Consider the following 20,012-nt stretch of genomic DNA (forward strand, 5'->3'; position numbering starts at 1 on the left):
CGGGTTCGATTCCCGCTCACGGCCAACACCAGTGACGATTATCTGAACCGGTCCTGGGCCTCCCCTAGGTCGACTCAGCCTTAAATGAGTACCTGGTGCGATGTGTAAACATCGCCACTGGGGAGACAAAGGCGGTCGGGCGTGGTTCTGGCCACCCACCCCCTCGTGTACCGTTCCGGCCTTCATAGGTGCTCGCTAACAGCACTTGCCCCTACAGTCTGTTAAGGCTATATGGGGGATCTTTGTCTTTGTCTTTGTGTCTGCGTGTGTGTGTCTGCGTGTCTGTGTATGTGTCTGTGTCTATGTGTGTGTCTATGTGTGTGTGTCTGTGTGTGTGTGTGTCTTTGTGTGTGTGTACTCGCGTGCCTGGCTGCAGCGTCCTACGTCTCCAGAAAGAGCCCTTCGCGTCAAAACACCACATGCCACTGTGTAAATTGACGTCGTTATTTAATGGAAGCCGCAGTCGGTTCCTCCCCCCCCCCCATTAAGAGAATGTTCGCAGGGGGAGCAGCAGCAGCAGCAGTGGCAGCAGCAACAAAGGGTAAATGCATCGCGTGTGCTCCTCGGTGATGCAGATATCTTTTCATCCTCGCCTCCCTGGCTTCCTACACCCGCATGGCACCACCACCGCTACCACCACCACCAACAACAAAACCAACAGAAGACATTGGTAACTGTGAAGGGTACTAAATCCCTCGACAAAATGGGACAACATAACGCGGCATGCTGAGTAGTAGTACCCCCCTGTGTGTGTGAGCTGCTGCTGCTGCGGTGGTGTAGCGGTTCGTGCGCTGCGCTGCGGAACCGGCCACCCGAGTTCGTATTCCTTCTCACGGCCAACACCGGTGACGATTATCTGAACCAGTCTAGGTCTTCCCCTAGGTCGAATCAGCCTCAAATGAGTGCCTGGTGCGATGTGTAAACATCGTTACTCGGGAGACAAAGGCGGCCGTGCGTGGTGCTGGCCACCCATCCCCTTCGTCTGCCGTGCGGGCATTCATAGGTGCTCGCAAACAGCACTTGCCCCAACAGTCTGTGAATACTATACGGGGGATCTTTGTCTTTGTGTGTGTTTTTTTTAAACTGCTGCTGCTGCTGAATACTGCTACTGCTCCTGTGTGGTAATGGACCATGACACTGGAGCGTGCAGGAGGAGAGCGAGAGGGGGGGGGGCATTGGTGAACGATTGCGCCGAGATGCAATTGCTCTCTGCTGCTGCTGCTGCGCTGTGACGCGCGGTGGTGTTGTTGTGGTGCCTAAGTCATTGTTCCTCGCCGAGTTGCACGCAGCATGCTGATTAACCCAGGGCTATTCCACATTGGCAGCAAACACATCGCTCCCCCACCGCCCCTCTCACACCGCCAACGCCACCACACCCCGGCTCACGGGCCCACCGTCCAGCAGCCCTGCTCTTACATTTGACATCCATCACCAGAGATATGCACTATGTTGAACAGCGAAAATGCATGTGCGTGAAATATTTCGGCAGTCACTGTTCTGGTGAGATTTGTAATGTAAAACAAAAAGATTGACTGTACACTGAACCAAAGAGTATGGATTCCTGCAGTCACGAAAGCTTCAAGTCAAGATTGTACACTATTATTGCATAATAATGGTGATGATGATGATTACGTAAATATAATCAACGTGTCATACGGTAATATTTGTGTGTTATCATTGTTATTAACGTTGTAAAATAACGGCACGGTGGTGGGAGAGCCAAGCAATGGGAATATTCGATGTTACACCATACTGCTTCAAGTTGACCGTTCCATTTTCAATAACAATAATTCAATAATAATATGTTACAACCCCTTTGTCAATCCACTGTTGTATGAAGACCTCCCCAATACCGCGTCGATCATGGGGGTTGTTTGACCATACTTCACCGTGCTGGTCAGTGCAGATTGGGGAAGTGGTGGGGTGGGCCAGAGCCGGTTCAGAAATCTCGCCACAGATGTAATGCGTGATCGGTGAATCCAACTCGGACCGCCGGCTTCTGAGCGCAGTGCGCAAACCACCGCACCACCAATCCCCGTAAAGGCAGCGCATTGCCACAGTGCGCCATCTGGTGTAGCATGGGCAAAAAGAAAAAAAAAACCCAGGACATCGTTATTCACAAGTGGAGCCCATTATCTGCCGGTGTCATACACCAAATCCCATAACCCCACGCTCAAGTCAAACCTCGGCGTCTCCATGCTCAAACAAGCGACGGAGCTGTGCTCGTTTACAATGTTGGCCCCAGGGCCAGCGGTGAAAAGTCCACGTGCTGAGAGCCAGTGGGTCCTTAAGAAGAGAGTTGACTTTCCAACAAAGCGGTGCCTCTATTGCAGCGGGTTCTCAATGTGCGGTCCCCGGGACCGCTGGGTGGTCCGTGACGGTCCTCCACGTGGTCATGCAAATGCACAAGTTGATCCAAGTTCAAGTTCATGTATTAGGTACATAGCCCTGTGAGCCATTCGGCTCTTGAATCGGGTGCAACCGCAACAAACAAAAAACAAAAACATGAACAAAAAACATCTTAAAGTGAATATGTGACTAAGTGCAAACAGAAAATCCAAGAAAAGACAGCAAAATATTGCAGAATCCGGAAACAATGACGACGTTTATACCTTTTGTTTCGGAATTGAAAGAATATTTTACTTATGATATTTCATAAATACGAAAAATTAAGTGAGGTGAACTTCCCCGATTAATCCATTAGAGGTTTTTGGGTTAGATAGCGTAAATATATAAATGTGTTGTTAAAACCCGCCACCACCCGACACAGCCAACTAGTAAGGGTTGTCACGTAAACAGAACGTGGCCAATTCGTCACGAGTACAGCACACCGGTGTGTTGGGGAGCCAAGCCACAACATTTACAATCTGAGCACGACGTTTCGCAACTAGCTTCATCAGGCGATAGCCAGATTTGTGGAGAAGTCTTCCTATTTCGTTCCTTATATAGAGGCGGAGATGTGGTGACCACGCTTCTGCGCTCTTGCACAATGTGTGTGGGGGGGGGGTTACTGAGGCAACGTACATTGTACATTATGCGAGCCCTTTGAACATGTCCTTCCTGTCTATTGTGTTTATTAAAATAGCCCTGCCAACGGTAATCCCTATTGGAGTACTTATTTGATGATTCGCTTCCACAGACCATTTAGGCGGTAGCTATCCAAACGGTTAAAGTTATTTTTATTTCGTTCAATTTCGATAGATTATCTAATTAGTCTTGGCCAGTAGTAGCTAGTTTTGCACAACACTTTAACATTATCAAAATCAATTGAGTGTCCTTTTTGGCACGCGTGTTCTGCTACTGCTGACAGTTGTATTTGGGATAATTTAATATTTCTCTGATGTTATTATATTCTCGTGCTGATCATTCGTCCTGTTTGCCCAACATAACATTTACCACACGTGCAGTTCATCCTGTACCCGCCTTCTGTTGGTAGCTTCGGTAATACATCTTGCGTACCAGATATAAATGTATGTATTTTATGAACCGTGCCAAATCTGACTCGGATGTTTTGTTTTTCCAAACATCTGGCTAGTTTATATATTTACGCGATCTAACCCAAACACCTCTATTATGGATGATATTGGTCGCGAAAGCCTACGTGTTAAACTGACTACCCCGATTAAACTACCCTAACCCTCAGATCTAAATGTCCTCTCTCTAAAAAAAACTATATATAGCTGCATAATAAAAATAATTCCGTCGCGGTAATAAGAATAATTTAGTATTTTTTGCTATTTAGAGAGAAGTGAATGCGCTTTGTAATCAGTGATGTGGGGGCTGGGTGGTCCACATAAATATTTTCATCGGTTGAGTGGTCCTTCCGATATTAGGAAGCCACTGAAGCAATGCACTTTTAAATGTAGATGGAATACTCGTTTCTTTAGAACTGTTTTTTGTGTTAAGTTGTGTTGCCCTTCCCCCACACCTCCGATTCGGACGGTTGGCTCCGTACCGTGCGAAAGAAGTTCAGCATAGACACGTACATAGAACGTGTGATGAGGTGAAGTCGTTTCCACTTGGAATATTTCGGCTAGCTGTGTATCACCTGGTTTTAGAGAACGGTCACGGAAAATTACATCACAAAGCTACGTTTGAAGCACTTCAATCGGGCGGGCGTCTTCATCCCCGGCTCGGGGGACAAATTGCTTTAATGCCCTGAAAAGAATGTTCGTTGCCCGTCAATCAAATTGACATATTTAAGCCCTCCAGAGGTGAAATGAATTGCATCAGGTGCAGAATTGTATTTATTTATTTGATGACGATGTGTTGTTGTTGTTGTGGTTGTGCGCAGCCGTTAAAACGTGTGGACCCAGTTTAATCGCTGACGGCTACTGTTACCTGGGTTCAAACCGATGATTTCCACGGTGTTGGATGCATGCTCTGACCCCAGAGCCACGTGGCCACCTGAAAATCTTCAATGGTATTGAAAACAATATTTTTTATTCCTTTCATCATTTTTGCACACAAAGGTTTTTTTTTTGGATGAGCTATTGGCCTTTAACTGGCTCAGTTAGGGATGTGGAATTCCACAGTAAATAAGAATTGTAATATGTGTTTTGTATTCAATGTATATGAAATGTAAGCATTTTTCCTTTGATCACAATATTTATGTGATGTCTGCCCACGTGCAGAACAAAGCTTCTCTGCCAGATGTCTGAAACCCGGCACCATGTAAGGGTTCTCGCTCATTCATGTAAGCGATAAATCACCACCACCACCACCATCATCATCTTCCTTGTTCAATTCACGACTGGATGAAGGATCTCCAAGTTGCTACTATCTCGCGATGTAAATAATCCAGCCAGCGCCCCATACATTTCAATTGCAGCAAAAAGGTGTTCCCTGACGAGGTGACGCTGTGATGATGTAGCACTTGAGCCTATCATCCTCTCAGGGTCCATGCATTAAATACCGCCCTTGCGAAAAGTCTTAAGTGGTCGTTCCGGGAAAGACTGGCCTCCACCATGAGAATGTGGAATGTTTACAACTGGCTGAGATTCAATAACAGGGGTAAGCACTGCCCCATTGCTTGTTTCACCACAAAAACTTTATCATAGCGCATATATTGAAAAGATTTTCTGAAGGCCAGGTTGACAAATGAATACTATTTTATTATTTGTGTTCTGTTTATCCTGTAATGTCACTTCCATTGATTCAAATGGATTACAGTTGTGGCAGTGCAGAGCACAAAAACAAAACAAATAATTCGCTCATGACCATGAAATATGTTGTCATATATATTTTTTGATAGTTGTTAACTGAGTGCCATTCTGTCCATTTGTTTAATAATTTTGCTTAACGAATATAAATGTACGCAGTCGTTCCCGTGCAACAAACAACGAACGCTACGTTTTTTTGTCCCGTCATTGTTCTAACGAGCGTTTGGCGAGAATTTCGCTCAAAGGCACAGATTACTCACAGACCCACTCCCCACCACCAGCCATCCTCAGTCTGTCTCATGCTCAGGACCGTGGGCTCTCCCCAAATTAATCCAGCTCTTTACTCTGAAGGCCTCTTTGGTGGGGGGTGGAGGGGGGTGAAGACGGTTTGATGTTGAAGTTTCGCAATCCCAGGTTGGTTTAAAAGTGTCAGAACATTGCTCGTCTCTGGCTGCATGACAGCACCAATAACGGCTCCTCTTGATCAGCCGCACACAAAGCAGTAACTATCCAGGATGCCGGTCGTTGCTTTTCAGTTCAAATGAATATGTGTAAGAACATTTACCTTCAGCCCTGCCGGCTTCTACCGTGCGATGTCTACAGGGATCCTGTCCTTTGGTGCCTCGGTGAGAAGCGCCGATTTCACATCGGTGCAATGCCACGATTTTTTGGACGCAACATTTCAGACAACCGTCGAGATGTAGGCAATCATTAGGATAATCGTGCAGTGGCTTTCCCTCAGCCCCCACACCCTTGGCGATAGCACGTCAACCAATTAGGACTGTGCTTCGGAGATAAATCATTTGGCCCACTTTCTTTCTTGATAAGGGAAACGTGCTCATAAGACACGGCAGTGTCGCGCGAATTTTAATCGAGCTCCGCATACATTTGGTGTTCCAATGTGACTTGGCGTATTTGGAGGACGGCGTCACACGTTTTGATGATAAAAAAAAGAAACGTGGCAATATACAAGATGTTATCGCCACTTCGTCAATCAACTGCGGGATGAAAGCCTCTGTTGGTCATGGGGGTTGTTTGACCGTACTTTAGCGCACTGGTCAAGACAGGTTCAACGTCTGTGAAAAGAGCTTCATAGCTCATTGGATTCTTCCAGTCTAAATAACGATTCTAATTCTGAAGGTTGGCAAAGAGGGGATACCCAGGACTGGAGCCGATATCTCTCACCTTTGATCTAAGCCGTTGCCGGGAATCAAACTCAGGTCACCGGGTTCCGTGTCGCCACCACTCCACCCAGTGCGGTTGTACACGTGCACTTGTCATCTGAGAGGCGAGGCAATTCTCTTATTAAGAGGCGAGATTCCAAGCGTTAACGAATAAAGGCCGGCCTGGGTTGCCTGTTGTTTTGGTTGTCGCGTGGCAGATTGGCGTGTGCTGAGACAAGCAACTCGAATGGCTTTAATTGGAGAGGGCTGTGTAACCGAGTCATGTTCCTCAGGCGCATTGCCACTCCATGGCTCATCAGCCTGAACGATGATGAACCAGGCGAGGGCCTATTGCCAGGCGCAGTGGCACGCGACTATCATCCAGGGTTGTTGTTTTTTTTAAAGCGCGGGTTGGAAGATAGTGCAGATTGGTGGGTCATGCTGGGCTGCAAGGTGGCTGGGATATGATTGTACGGTACAGATATTTTTTGAAGGCGTCTGTTTTCGGAGCTTTGAGTGATATCGCCTTTTTGTGTGTGGGGTTTCTCTGGGTACGTCCATTTCCTCACATTTGCTAAACGCTAAACACTAGAATTGGCCAAACATCTCAGTGCAGGACCCTCATAAGAGTTCTTGAGACTCGGTGACATTTTTCATTGAGAAAGGGATGAATTATTCCATTGAAACAATACAATCACATTTCGAATGCTATAGTGTCTAAATGTGACAACAATATCGAATCAATTGGTGTTTGTGTGAGTATAGGTGCGATGACTCCTCATGCCAACATACTCCTGTATATCATCATCTGCCATTATCTATCCACTGCTGGACAGTTCACCAAGGAAAACCGCGCCCCTGGTGAACGGCACTGCAGATGCTGACGGAGGAAAGGATTTTCTCGGGATAAACTTCCGGTGTTAGAGGCTTACATCGTATTAAACGCATGTTTAATATCACCCTCCCTGGCTTCCCCCCAGAGATTGGATGAATGGCCATGATGTGGGGTGTGCACTTGAATCAATGCGTCGCGAGCAGACCCAGGTTCCGTGCTCAAATGAGCAAAGGGACGCTTCTTTCCCTTCGTTGGCCTTAATCAAGAAACCGTTTAAGTCGAAGATTACAACGCAACGTCGCATATCCGACCGTCGCATATCCGCCCTGACCGACTAACCGTATGCGCCCGGCGCAGTGTTTGTTCACGGAGGTGTAGCAAACGTTTTGTGAAGATATTTACGCATCGGACTTTTTGACGTATCCGCCCTATAACTCAGTCGCCAGCGAGTTGGATACGCAGCGTTGTACTACGTACAGAATTAATTAAGGTTGCATAAAAATAAAACGACCTGAAGTTTAAGAAAAGGTACATTACAAAATGAGGTTTGAGTTATGGCCCAACAGCACTTACATTCATATTATCCGGGCAGTCAATCCCAAGTGCCCATTAAAAACTGGGAAGGAATATCTGGTTGCCATCTCGACACATGAAAACTCACCATTATCAAGTCAGTGCTGAACATTCCACAGCAATCACAGACAGTTAAACTCTCGATTATCCATGGTTCCATTGTCTGGGTTGGGGATTAACGTGGCTTGTGATTTTTTTTTTTAAACGATATGTTTTTTTTACACGCATGCTGGTTTCACCGTTAGCTGCTCCTTATTCGCCGAGGGTCAGCGACCCAGTGCGCACGACACCGCAGAACTGAGGTGTGAAGTGAAATGGCTGCTTTAAGACTCAATCCCAAATGGACGACTCATTCTAAACGTCCACCCCATTTTCTGGGAACGTGAAAAATAAATAACCTGACCTACAGTGTTGCCATTTCCTGTGTTTACACACAATCTCGCCTGCCCCTCATCCTCAACATTATCCCCGGATAATCAAGAGTTGACTGTAATTTTATCATTGCATTAGAATGTGGATATAATCCTTCGGAGAACGTTCAGGTCTGCATTTACCTAACGTAGCAGTGTGCTGATAATAACCGAGGATCTCCTTGACAGCACCGATGGAAACATACATCGATTACAACGATTGACGAAACGGCTGTCCAAGCGGGGTTCCTTGTGTCGATAAAGAAGCGAGACATAATCGTACCTGAGACACGTCCTGCGGAAACCGGGAAGTCTGCCCGGAGAAGAAGATGGTGATTCAAGGCTCTCGGTCCCGAGAAAGTGAGGGCGAGGCCAATATCGAATAAGAGCATGGGTTGATGACACTGCTGCTGCTGCTTAGCCAGGGCTCAGTGTGGAACAAGTCGCAGGAACTGCCGAAGACAGAGCCCTGTGGCGTAGGAGAGTCCGTCTCACAGCCAACCCACGAGATCGAATAGGGATTTAAACGAACAGTGCTTGTAATCAGATTGCGCATATAACCAGCTTCCACTCAGTTGAATTTCTTACATTAATCGCAATACGTGGAGAGGACGTCGCTGCCCTGGGTTAAATTAATTTCTCGTAAGAGTATCAATGACTCTCTTTGTGAGGTGTTGCTCATTTCCATCGGTAACCTTGAGCCAGTTTGAGATATTGCCTATCTCACTGATTTGAATACGTTGTCAATTAAAACGGCACCGGTTTATCGCTGTTTAGGCAGATGCAAGTAACACGTGCCGTGCCGTCAGCAAATCTAACGGGGGGGGGGATCTAACCGTCAGTGATGTTGTCACGAGCAAGCCATACAAACCACTCGCTTCGCTGCGCGGCCTTGTCAGTCATGTGGACGGGGAGAAATAGGTCATTGCCATTATCTGCAATTGCATCAGCTTTGCCAAACGGCGGCGTGTGAATGCGTGCCAGGAATAAGTTGTGAATGTGTAGCGAACTTGCGATGAACAAAGTCACACTGTCAGTGTCACCATCATCGTTATCGGTCAAGATCGATCCACCGGTGGATGTGGGCCTTTCCAAGCCATTACCATCTCCCAAGACTCTGCGATACAACAATCCACCTAGCGCCTGCATACTTGCTAATTTCATCGCTCCGTCTCCTCGGTCCATGTTCACTGCACATTCCTTGGCTGCCACGCTATTTTTGACCACCATCTCGTCTAGTGACGTGTGCCGGCCCAAGCCTTCTTTCTTTTCTCAACAGTAATCATGGCATTAGCCTGCACGTGTTCACTAATCCATGGGTTCCTCTTTCCGTCTCGGTGTTGTTATTTCAAGCGTGCGTCTCTCCATGCTTCTTTGCGCATTTTCTTTTTTACTTTTTTATGAAAGGCCACATTCTTTTCTTCATATGCCACAGCAGTCACTGGAGTCAACTCTAACGAGCATTAGCCTGCGTCCTCTATTGCTCAGCAGCGGAAATCCTACATTTCTATGGCATGCACTGCTGTTTTTGCCCAAACCTTCGCCTCGATATGTTAATTAAAAACCAGATGATGGCCTGAGTCAACCCGAGACTAGGGCTTGAATTCACAACCTTTTAATTGCGAGTTGGGCCATCTGAACACAGCGCCACCGTGACGCCTTTCACATTCGCCTCTTGTTAAAAAGTGACAAGATCAAATATTAAAGTCCAGGATCTCGCTCATTCTGGCAGAGTGCTTTGACACTTTGTGCCACCTGGCCACCGTAAAGCACTTGTTGAAGAACTTGGCAAAAACTCAAAGCAAGACCCTACTGGAACACAGTCTTGAGATCCAAATAAAGGGCTGTTGTAAAACACTTTTGTCAGTTTGCTGGATGAAGGCCTGACCATGCCACCGTCAGTCGTAGAGGTTATTTTGACAATACTCCACCACCTTCGTGCGGGTTGGTGAAAGTAGGGGACCAGGGTTGGTTCAGATATTGCTCGCTACTCTTGTGTTTAGCCATGGCCAGGAATGGAGCCTTGGTGGGGAAGTAGATCACCAGGTACAAAGTGCAGCACGCTAATCACTGCGCAACCGCTCCACCCGAAAGAGACCGTTGTCTCAGCGGATTTTAACGCGACGTGCAACATACCGACGTCATCCACTGCTTGAGATGACTCCCGAGTCTGACCGATTATCTGTGTGGGGATTGACGTGACGGACAGCCACGCTAAATGGATACGTATGTACATACGTTGAACTTCTTTTGCACCCTACGTAGCCAACCGTGCTACTATCGGAAGGATAAACCCTCAGCGCTCGTGGCGGAACTGTGGCTCGCCAACTCCTTGCCTTGCAACTGCCGCCCTGGGGCAGCAACGCGCCCCGTGACCCTAGAACCGCGGCCATGCAACGTTTGTCAATTTCACGCTGCTTACGGAAATGTGCAATGACTCGAGGGGGTATAATGAGTGCATGGTTTTGGTGGTGACGGAGCACCGTGACGAGTTGTTGGTTGTGCAAGAGACCGTGATGACCTCGAAAACAAAAATGAACAATTTTAGTACAGCAGTGGAATCTTGAATATATCTGTGGGGAGCCTAAATATTTGTTCTCACTCGTAAGCGTGCGTTTTCCCTGAGTGTTCTGGTTTCCTCCCACGGGAAGCCAACTGCTCATTAATTGATTTGACCAAACATCCCAATGCAGGATCCTTATTAACGAATCTTGAGAGACCTAGCGAAGCCAATTATTAAGAGCGAAGCTTCACTGAGTTTCAACACTGCTTTGGGATGTTTGGCCAATTCTATGTATGAGTGTTAGGCTTCGTGTGGGAGCCAAATTGAGAACCCAGAGAAAACCCAGATGCATATGACGGACTGCCAGTCATCGCTGCCGTCTGTTGTCACCATGAATGTAACCGGTTCTCAACCCTGCTTATCTTCCAAGGTCCCATGAGATCGGGTGCATTTGGGGCGATTTGCATGCAGGGATGATCGTAAATCGCAAATAATATCGGTGCATAGTGGCTCGGCGATGTGAAATTCAAGTCGCGTACACACCAAGGCTGCGCTGCCAATATTTGGAACAAGTAGCATGTTTTGGAGCAAGCTGGTGCTGTGCAGCTGCTTAGGTCTTCATCAGGAGTTGTTTGGTAATTTTAATGCATTGGTCAGGGACGTAATAATCCACTTCGTTGAGCTATTATGTGTGCCCAGGTTGCTTCTGAAAAAGAAGCTAATGGCTCAGTGGGCTTTACCTGGTAATTTTTTTTTCTTACCTTTCCTATACTTTGCACGCCTATCGTGTTTTTTGTATTGTCTGTTGTCATTTCTGACCCACCCCTTACTGGACATCTGTGAAAAAGAGCTTCATAGCTAATCAGATTTCTCCAATATAAATCAAAATTCTGATACGGATGGTGTGTGTGTTGTTGTGGGCTGAGGATGCATGCAGATTAGATTTGGGGTTGAAGCCCAAGCACATTTTGGGGGGAAAAATAATTTGGTGCATCACCGCCACCTTCCAATTCTGTGTGGCCGATGATGAGAAGCTCGCTTAATACATATTGCATGATACCGCCGTTGCTTTAAGCGTCTTAATCTTGCCGCCGCCATGGCAGATGATGAAACTGGAGCAACGGATGCCGGAGAGGATCATTAAAACATTTCTTAGGTGGGCGCTGAAAGCGAGCGTGTGTCCACCAGTGATCCCCACACCCGCCCTCTGGCTGACGAATCCGATTGTAGGCCAGAGAGGGCACCGCCGCCTTGTCATTATCGAGATAAATATTGAGGATAATTGAAAATATTCATTACCCGTGGCTTGATATTGGTGGCCCGTAAATCAGAGATCGCCTGCAGGGCCGTGGTGCAGAAGAAGCCTTGCCAGAGTGGCGGCACCGACTGGGGCAGTTGCCCCCTCCCCCCCACCCCCCCTCTTTGCAGACTGCCCACAGCTCACGCCATGGAGATGACTGTCGAGCAGAGGTCGCAACCGGGTACCCGATACCCGATACCCTACCCGATTCCCGGCTACCCGTACCCGGCCGGGTACGGGTAGACCGTGAGTCACTGGTGAGTAACCGTTTGTCACTCATTTCCCAACGTCTTGTCTCTTCTCACAATTCAAGTTCCTAGAATCAACCCACCCACGCCTGCAACATGGCTTCATCCCAGAGGTCGCAATCAGGTACCCGATACCCGTACCCTACCCGTACCCGGTCGGGTACGGGTACCCGTTTGCGACCCTGGTGCGGCCGGGTACGGGTACGGGTAAGGAATCAAAACCCGTTTGCGACCTCTGCTGTCGAGGCATCGCGCAATGCCGTGACCCCACGCCGTGAACCTCGCAACATTCACAGCGGAGGCGTTGAAGACAATCCACTTGGCTTCCTCCGACGCCGCCGTTTAGCCACACGCAAGTAGAGAAATGCGAGGACGAGCGATCTATAATACGCACTGCTTGAGGATATCTGGGAGGGGCATCATTGATCCCCCCCCCCCCCCATGCACCCACCCCACCACCACACACAGCGCCAGCGATTCAGGGAATTGTTGCAATTAACATTCCCGATTTCGCTTCAAGAATCGATTCTTTTGATGTTGACATTGCGGTGACGGGCAGCAACTCTAGTGGCCGCGGGGACCATGTGACATGACTCTATCACATACAACGGAGCAAAAATGGGTGATTTACAGCCCCGTGCAAAACTGCTGCTGGGCGAAGGGCTCCCCCACGTTGTGTTGGTCGTGTGGGATTGTTTGACCATACTTCACTGCACTGGTCAGTGGGTATTGGCAAAGTTGGGTGGCAGGACTGGTTCAGATGTCACCCGGCGCTGGCGTTAACCATGGCCAGGAATTGAACTCAGGTGAACCGGGTCCATAATACAACGTACCGACCATCGCCGCCACCACACGACACGGCATATGCGCATCATTGAGAAACCGTCCTGATTTTTAAATCCTTTATATTAAGTTCGCTTGCTTGCTTAGGACCGTGCAAATCTTTAGGTAGTTTTTTAACCCACTTCCCGTGATCCAATCGAGCTGACATTTTGCACACAGAATCGTTGTGCGTGACAATGCCTTTTCGTGAAAATCTTTTCCAAAATTTTACACTTTTTAGGGAATTTTTTTAAATATTTAATTACCAATTGTTTAATGCTGCCAGAGGACGAGAGGACTCTAGCCGCCCCGATGCCACGCATATAAAGGATTTGTAGTGAAAAACTTTGTTTTTACGGGTTTACTTGTTACACAAATACGATTCGACGTATGCATTGCGAGCTTCGGAATCTACACCAATCGATGTGAATCGGCAAATCATTCAATCCAAAATATCTGTAATTGGCATGGAGACATTGGGGTGCAGTTGGGCAGCTGCTCACCCCTCCACCCCGCCCGCCTCCAACTTTTAGGCAGTTGGCGCAAACTGCATGAAATGCCTCTCCAATGAATATCCTTCTTGGTCTGGGTAGCAACTCACATCTCCCGCCCCCCTTCCGCCCCAGAATTATTCTCCCACGCCAGAGATGATGTGTGGCTGCTCGATTTGCCCGCACAATCTAACAGTGGGCGGCTCTGTGTTCTGTTTGACACTGTCTCAAATACGAATGTGTATATATATACATTATAAGACAATGGCTGACGAATCCGATTGTAAGCCAGATGTTGCTCAAACTTGTGCCTGGCCCATTCTTAATAAAATATAGAGGTCTGGTCACACACACATACCATATTATATAGTTTACAAATAAGGGGTGTGGGTGAAAGTGTGTCTTATAAAAGAAAGAATACAGCATTGCTCCTGTGAATATTTAAAAAGTACACGTCATGCTATCAATTTTAATTTTTATATTCTTGGTTCTTTCGGTAAAGTCACGTAGAAGTGAAATAATAAATTCATATAAAACAAGAAATTTTTATTTAGTTTGTTCTTTTTTCCAAAACATTACTTTAACTTCATGCATTGGGGAGCCGACAGTGGCATAGCAGTTAGCGCTACGCTGCGCAATGAAGCCGGCGACGCGAGTTTGATTCTCGCTCACGGCCAACACCAGTCACGATTGTTTGAACTGGTCCTGGGCCTCCCCTAGGTCGACTCAGCCTCAAATGAGTACCTGGTGTGGTGTGTTAACATCACCACTGGGGAGGCAAAGGCGGCATGGCGTGGTGTTTGCCACCCACCCCTTCGTGTGCCGTACCAGCCTTCATAGGTGCTCACTAACAGCACTTGCCTCAACAGTCTTTCACAGGCTATACAGAGGATCTTTGTCTTTTGTGTTTACTAATTAGGTGAACGCAGCATGTAATGTTGTATTGGGAATGAAGGAGATTTGTAAATGCAGTCTGGTAAACCATCAAGTGCTGTTGTTATGCGTTTATTTAAATTGTCTGTGTGGGCCATTTCCGAAATAAATATGCGATAAGTGAACAATCTGAATGAATGGGAGGTCTGTAGGATTTCCACCTGTCCTGATTTTTCCGCGGGATTATCTTCTTCTTGAAGCAGCTGTTCTGGGAAATCTGTCAGTCTTCCATGGACATAAAAAGGTCTCGGTTTTTTTTCAGTGGCATAATTATACACCACTCGAGACAAAGTGTCTAAATGTCATTCTCGCCTCTTCTGGCAGCCTGAGATATTATTTTTTCTTCCAGTCGTTTATGCCCGAGTTTATTTCACTTTCTAGGTGCCAAGCCTTCGAGTGGGGCTGGCAAATCGCTGGACAGCATCAATGCCACAACGGTCCTGAAACTCGATTTGTGATGAAAATGATTGTGTTTGAGATTGTACAATGTTAATTATTTTAACCATCGCAGTCAATTTCAATTATTTTACCAGGCAAGAATCCGTTGAGACAACATGTCTCAATTGGTCGTTACATTTTTTACTTCGACATATTCTTTAATGTATGATTTGCATGTGTGTATGTGTATGCGTGCACATATTCATGTTGAGTGCATGAGTCTTTTAATTTCATTTGATTATGGGGCCAATTGCCTGAAATTAGGATGCATCCAATTATAAATGAATGGCAAATGTTACGATAATTGATAAATATTCATGCAAGTTTGCGTCCCGCCACAGAGCTGATTAAATTAAAATCAGCCCCAATTCGCCAGGGTGGCTAAGAAGAGGTCTTATATCGAATCATTGCTCCATGTGGCACGAACAACATCATTATGAGCCGTGGTCAATCCACTGCTGGATGAAGTCCTCCCAAAGAAACTACCATTTCTCACAGTCCTACAACGTAATAATAATAATAATCCACATAGCGCCTGCAAACGAGCTTATTTCATCGTTCCATCTCTCTTCGGTGGCCATGTTCTCTGACGTATTCTATATCCTCACGGCTGCTCCGTTATTATTTTAGATCATCGTCCATTATCCCCTCTCGCGACGTGTCCTGGCCAAGCCCACTTATTTTTCTGAATGGTTTAAATTATGTCTTTGGGGGTAGCACTACAAAAGTAAGTATTCAGTTCCCAGCCTTTCTGAATAAAATATTGTACATTTCTATCATAATTCGTAGGCCTTTGTCAACCCTCTGCCGGATGAAGATCTCCTGATGGCGTTGTCGATCATGTGGACACTTTGACTATACTTCACCATTCTTGTCAGTACTCATTAGATAAGGAAGAAGGGTCCCAGGATGGTGGGACAGGTTCCGGTATCACTTTCGAATGTTGTTAGCCGTGGCCGGGGATTTAACTCGGGTCGCCGGATCTCACGGCTGAAAATCACCTTAAGTTAATTATTTAACTGAGTAGGTGACGAATGTAAGCACCAATGATGTTCTTGGAAAGCTCACATTTTGTTTATACCTTTAGTTAAAGTGTGGCACTAAAGGACAATTCGTCTCTTGTCAAAGGGTCCATAATACTCCATTAACAGAGCGTGGCGTGCTTTGGCGAACACTGTACCAGTGCCCCCAAAATAAATGGTAATACTCTTAGTTCTTTCGATAAAGTCACGCAGGGAAACATTTTTAATAAAAATTCATAAAAATATTTTTTCTAAATTTAAATTAAATTAATCAAAATATTTTTATTAATGTTTATTTCATTTTTTTACCTACGTGACTTTACCGAAATAACTAAGAGTATGAATCCTTGCAGTCACCAAAGCTTCAAATCTAGAATAAATGGTAATCTCAACAAAATGAAGGACGACCCTTTGCTAGCTATACGTACGCGATGTCGTGTTATTACCAACTGTCAGGGCTGCTGGCGCCGAGCAGCGTGCCCACGCAGCGAGATGGTGGGGGCCCACTGGGGGCCCACTGGGGGCCCACCCGTCGCTCTGATGCCTCACCCCACACTCCTCTGCGAAACGCCGCGCCCACGAAACCTTCGTTTGCTTGTTGTCGTGAGTCGAGCATGAAAACACACATTTCTAGTTGTTGTTGTTTGTTTTTAATCCCAGATTTTTTTTTCACTGAATGTTAAGGGGCGTGGGAGGGAGGTGGGCGGCAACCGGGAGACAACCACCCCTTTCTGAAACCGGGATTGTGGTTTGCAGTGCTCGCGTTTGCAGCAATTCCAATGTATCGGAGGTTACGGTTGGCATTCTCGGAGCCTCCGTAAGAGAGAGAAAGGCCAACTTTTGACGAGCCACCCCCATGCCAAACCGTCCTATTGCGGCTTTTGTCCGCGCCACTTTGATGAACAAGCAGATCGGACGTGGGCGTTCACAAGACAAAGATCCCCCCGTATAATATAACCTCAACAGACTGTTGGGGCAAGTGCTGTTAGCGGGCACATATACAGGCCGGCACGGCACACAAGGGGGTTGGGCCAGCAGCACGCCCGGCCGCCTTTGTCTCCCTAAGTAGCGATGTTTATAAACCGCACCAGATACTCATTTGAGGCTGAGTCGACCATAGGGTGAGACCCAGGACCGCGGTTTAGATAATCGTTACCGGTGTTGGCCGTGAGCGGGAATCGAACTCGGGTCGCCGGGTTCGTAGCGCAGCGCGCTAACCGCTACACCACCGCTCCCCACACACACGGTCACACGGTCACAATAACAGCCGATCGTTCTCCACGATCGGCTGGTGGCGTCGCGACGCTCCGTGTGGCCGGTTTTAGGTGCAGCCTGAAAGCCTTGTCGGGAGGCGAATTCTCGCCGGCGAGGAGGTCACGGGAAGCCATAACCTAGCTTGTTGGGAGACTAAGAAGACTAAGAAGACTGGCAGATGTGCCGTCTGTTTCTCCCCAATAACGTGCCAATTTGCTACGCCAGTTTTTTCACACGCGCACGTTTTTTTTTATCTTGGTGAGTCTCGGAATGGCGCGTGTTTGTGTTAGCGAGCAATTGCTACGGTCAGGACGGCTCGCGCGATGGGCCGTGTTATCACAACTGCGCCAGGCTGCCTTCGTCTCCCCGGTGCCGACGATGTCCACACACCGTGCCAGGTAACCCATTTAAGGCTGAGTCGATCTAGAGGGAACTCCAGGAGCTGTTTAGAGGTCACGTGCCGCCGGTGTTGGACGCGGTCGAGAATCAAACCTCGTGTGGTGAGGTATGATCAAATAACCTCCCAAAACTGATATGGCGTGGGCAGGACTTATTCGAGCAGGCAGGGGATTGATTACTGGCTGCAAATGAAACTAATGATGAGATTGATGAACGTATTGTTTTCTAAAACTAATTTGTTTTCTTTTTTAACAGTCACCACTCGCGTCGTGTTCTGCGATCTATGCGTTATTTTCCCCCCAGCAGCATCCTGATTGTATATATCCGTAATTGGATTGAATCTGTCACATGTAGGCTATTTTGACTTAGGCTTACCGCATCCGAAATGCATTTCTTTGACAAAATATAAAAGGTGTTTGCATTTCAATCCTGCAGGTGAGTCAGGGTATGGATTTTTTTGGAAAGTAGATTTCCCCCCCCCCACATGATTGATAGAAAAATGAATGAGCAGCACTTATGATAATTCATAATTCTAATATCTTATTTGAATTGTAGCAGCAGGGCAGATAAGTGGTGTTGAAGCCCTTCAGAAGCACTTGATAATATATTATGTTGAACTTATCTCGCACTGAACGCAGCCCACCATGCTAATCAAAGGTACGGGGGAAGGACAAGAAACTAAACACAAATAGCAGTTCTAAAGAAGTTAGTTTTCAACCTGGATAAAAAATGCATAGCTCCAGAGGCTTCCTAATATCGGAAAGAAGAGCGTTCCAGACGGCCGCAGAAGCGCAGTAAACATCTTTGTCGATGGTTAGCCAAATACCGCTTCCAGGATGACCGGAGTTCGCATGATGGTTTATGCTCCTTGACAAGATTGGAAAGGTATTGTGGTTTGTTTGTGGCAAGCACATTGCGTGTAATGAGTGCGACCTCAACGTATTCGTTCAGCAACCGGAAGCCAATGCAGCTCAGCGAGCACTGGACGGACATGGTCGGATCTTACATTACCTGTCACTACACGTGCCAAAGAATGCTTTTAACACACGCTGCAGCTTGGTAAATGACGCGATGTCTGAGTGGATATCTGCCTCGCCGAGAGCGTTATCAGATTGCGATACAGCGCAGGACAACTACCGGGGAGATGGCATCGCCTCAGATAACGCAGCCACGTTCGCTCTCGCCGTGCTCATCTTACCTGAGACGGGTTGTGGAAGCCTCTGGTCAAGTGTCGTTGCAGCCGAGTGTCCCGATTCGCAATCGGAGGTCTCGGCTTCAAATGTTTCGACTGGCACAGGATAATCAACTGAGATCGTCACCGCTCGTTTGAGTCAGGGAATACACACCAACTTCGGTGGTGTGAAGTTTATATATACAGTACTGCGGCGTATTTATAGACTACTGCATATCCGATGGTGTTGCAGAAAATAAAGAAACTATGATCGGTGTCGATGCGATTTTAGTTTAAGTGAATCGGACATGACGATAATGCAACGTGTGCAATGTTTCCAGACGTAGTCACTAGGTGGCAGATGTATCATATCATCAAAGTTGGTTGCACTTATGCACACCTGCACATTAAGAGGTCAGCAAGATGGTTGAGAATGCGTTGCTTTCTCTGACAGTATGAAGACAAATTGATATTAATCGATGACTGAAATTGCAATACGGTGACAAATTTGTGATTTGTGGTGACCTTCACACGTGGGTGGAATGCATTTCATTAAACAAAAACGAATTGTCTCCACGTATCAATCCGACCAATTAAGCACAACAACATGACATCTGTTTGCTTTAGGGTCTTCTGTACATTTTTTGTACCCAAATTACACACAATTTTTAAGTTATTCAAATTGTAATGGGTTTTCAAATGAACTGTTCAAAGGTGTATCCGTCCAACCGCTGATACATGCGTAATTCCTGCTCACTTATCATCCAAACTCAACCTCTCAACATGACGGACCTACCACCTCTGCCATATTCACAAACATGGTCACATTCTATTTTCAGCTTTTACACCGTTTTCTAAACGTTGCCACAATGCATACAGTTGGCATAATATTGCAACTTTAGTTTGTTTTAATATAAATTCCTCTCATCTTTACACTCACGTGGGACAAACAAGTGAATAACCACTCACTGTTCTTCTAATGTGCAGTTGTGCAAGGGCGCTTCCCCCCCACCCACCGCCATCATTGCGCACGTGACACACCCGCCATCCACTGAAATTAATCTGGAAAAAAAGATGCACATGAATATAAGTGTCATGCCATGTAGCACAATCTTAAATTTACATAACATAGTTTGCAGGATTCTTTAAATTCACATTCCCGATTCAAACACGCTCGTATGAATATTCATGTTAATTTTGGATTTTGGCCAAGAAGACGGGAGCGCATGTCTCGCTGGCCACCTGCGGGGAGCCCTGTTGCGCAATTGACCTTCTGAAATGCCGTGCC

General features: G+C 46.7%; 1 long non-coding RNA gene across 1 annotated transcript; it reads right to left on the reverse strand.

Annotated features, from left to right (window-relative positions):
* Positions 1-476: 476 nt before the first annotated feature.
* Positions 477-19,781, reverse strand: LOC144719203 (uncharacterized). Its single transcript, XR_013585560.1, has 3 exons — positions 19,694-19,781; positions 18,752-18,841; positions 477-2,068 (listed from the first exon to the last, which is right to left on the reverse strand). It is a non-coding gene; the product is annotated as an uncharacterized LOC144719203 (long non-coding RNA).
* Between the last annotated feature and the right edge of the window lie 231 nt (positions 19,782-20,012).

This window comes from Lampetra planeri, chromosome 5 (genome assembly GCF_965212315.1).
Source record: "Lampetra planeri chromosome 5, kcLamPlan1.2.h2, whole genome shotgun sequence".
NCBI classification, from domain to species: domain Eukaryota; kingdom Metazoa; phylum Chordata; class Hyperoartia; order Petromyzontiformes; family Petromyzontidae; genus Lampetra; species Lampetra planeri.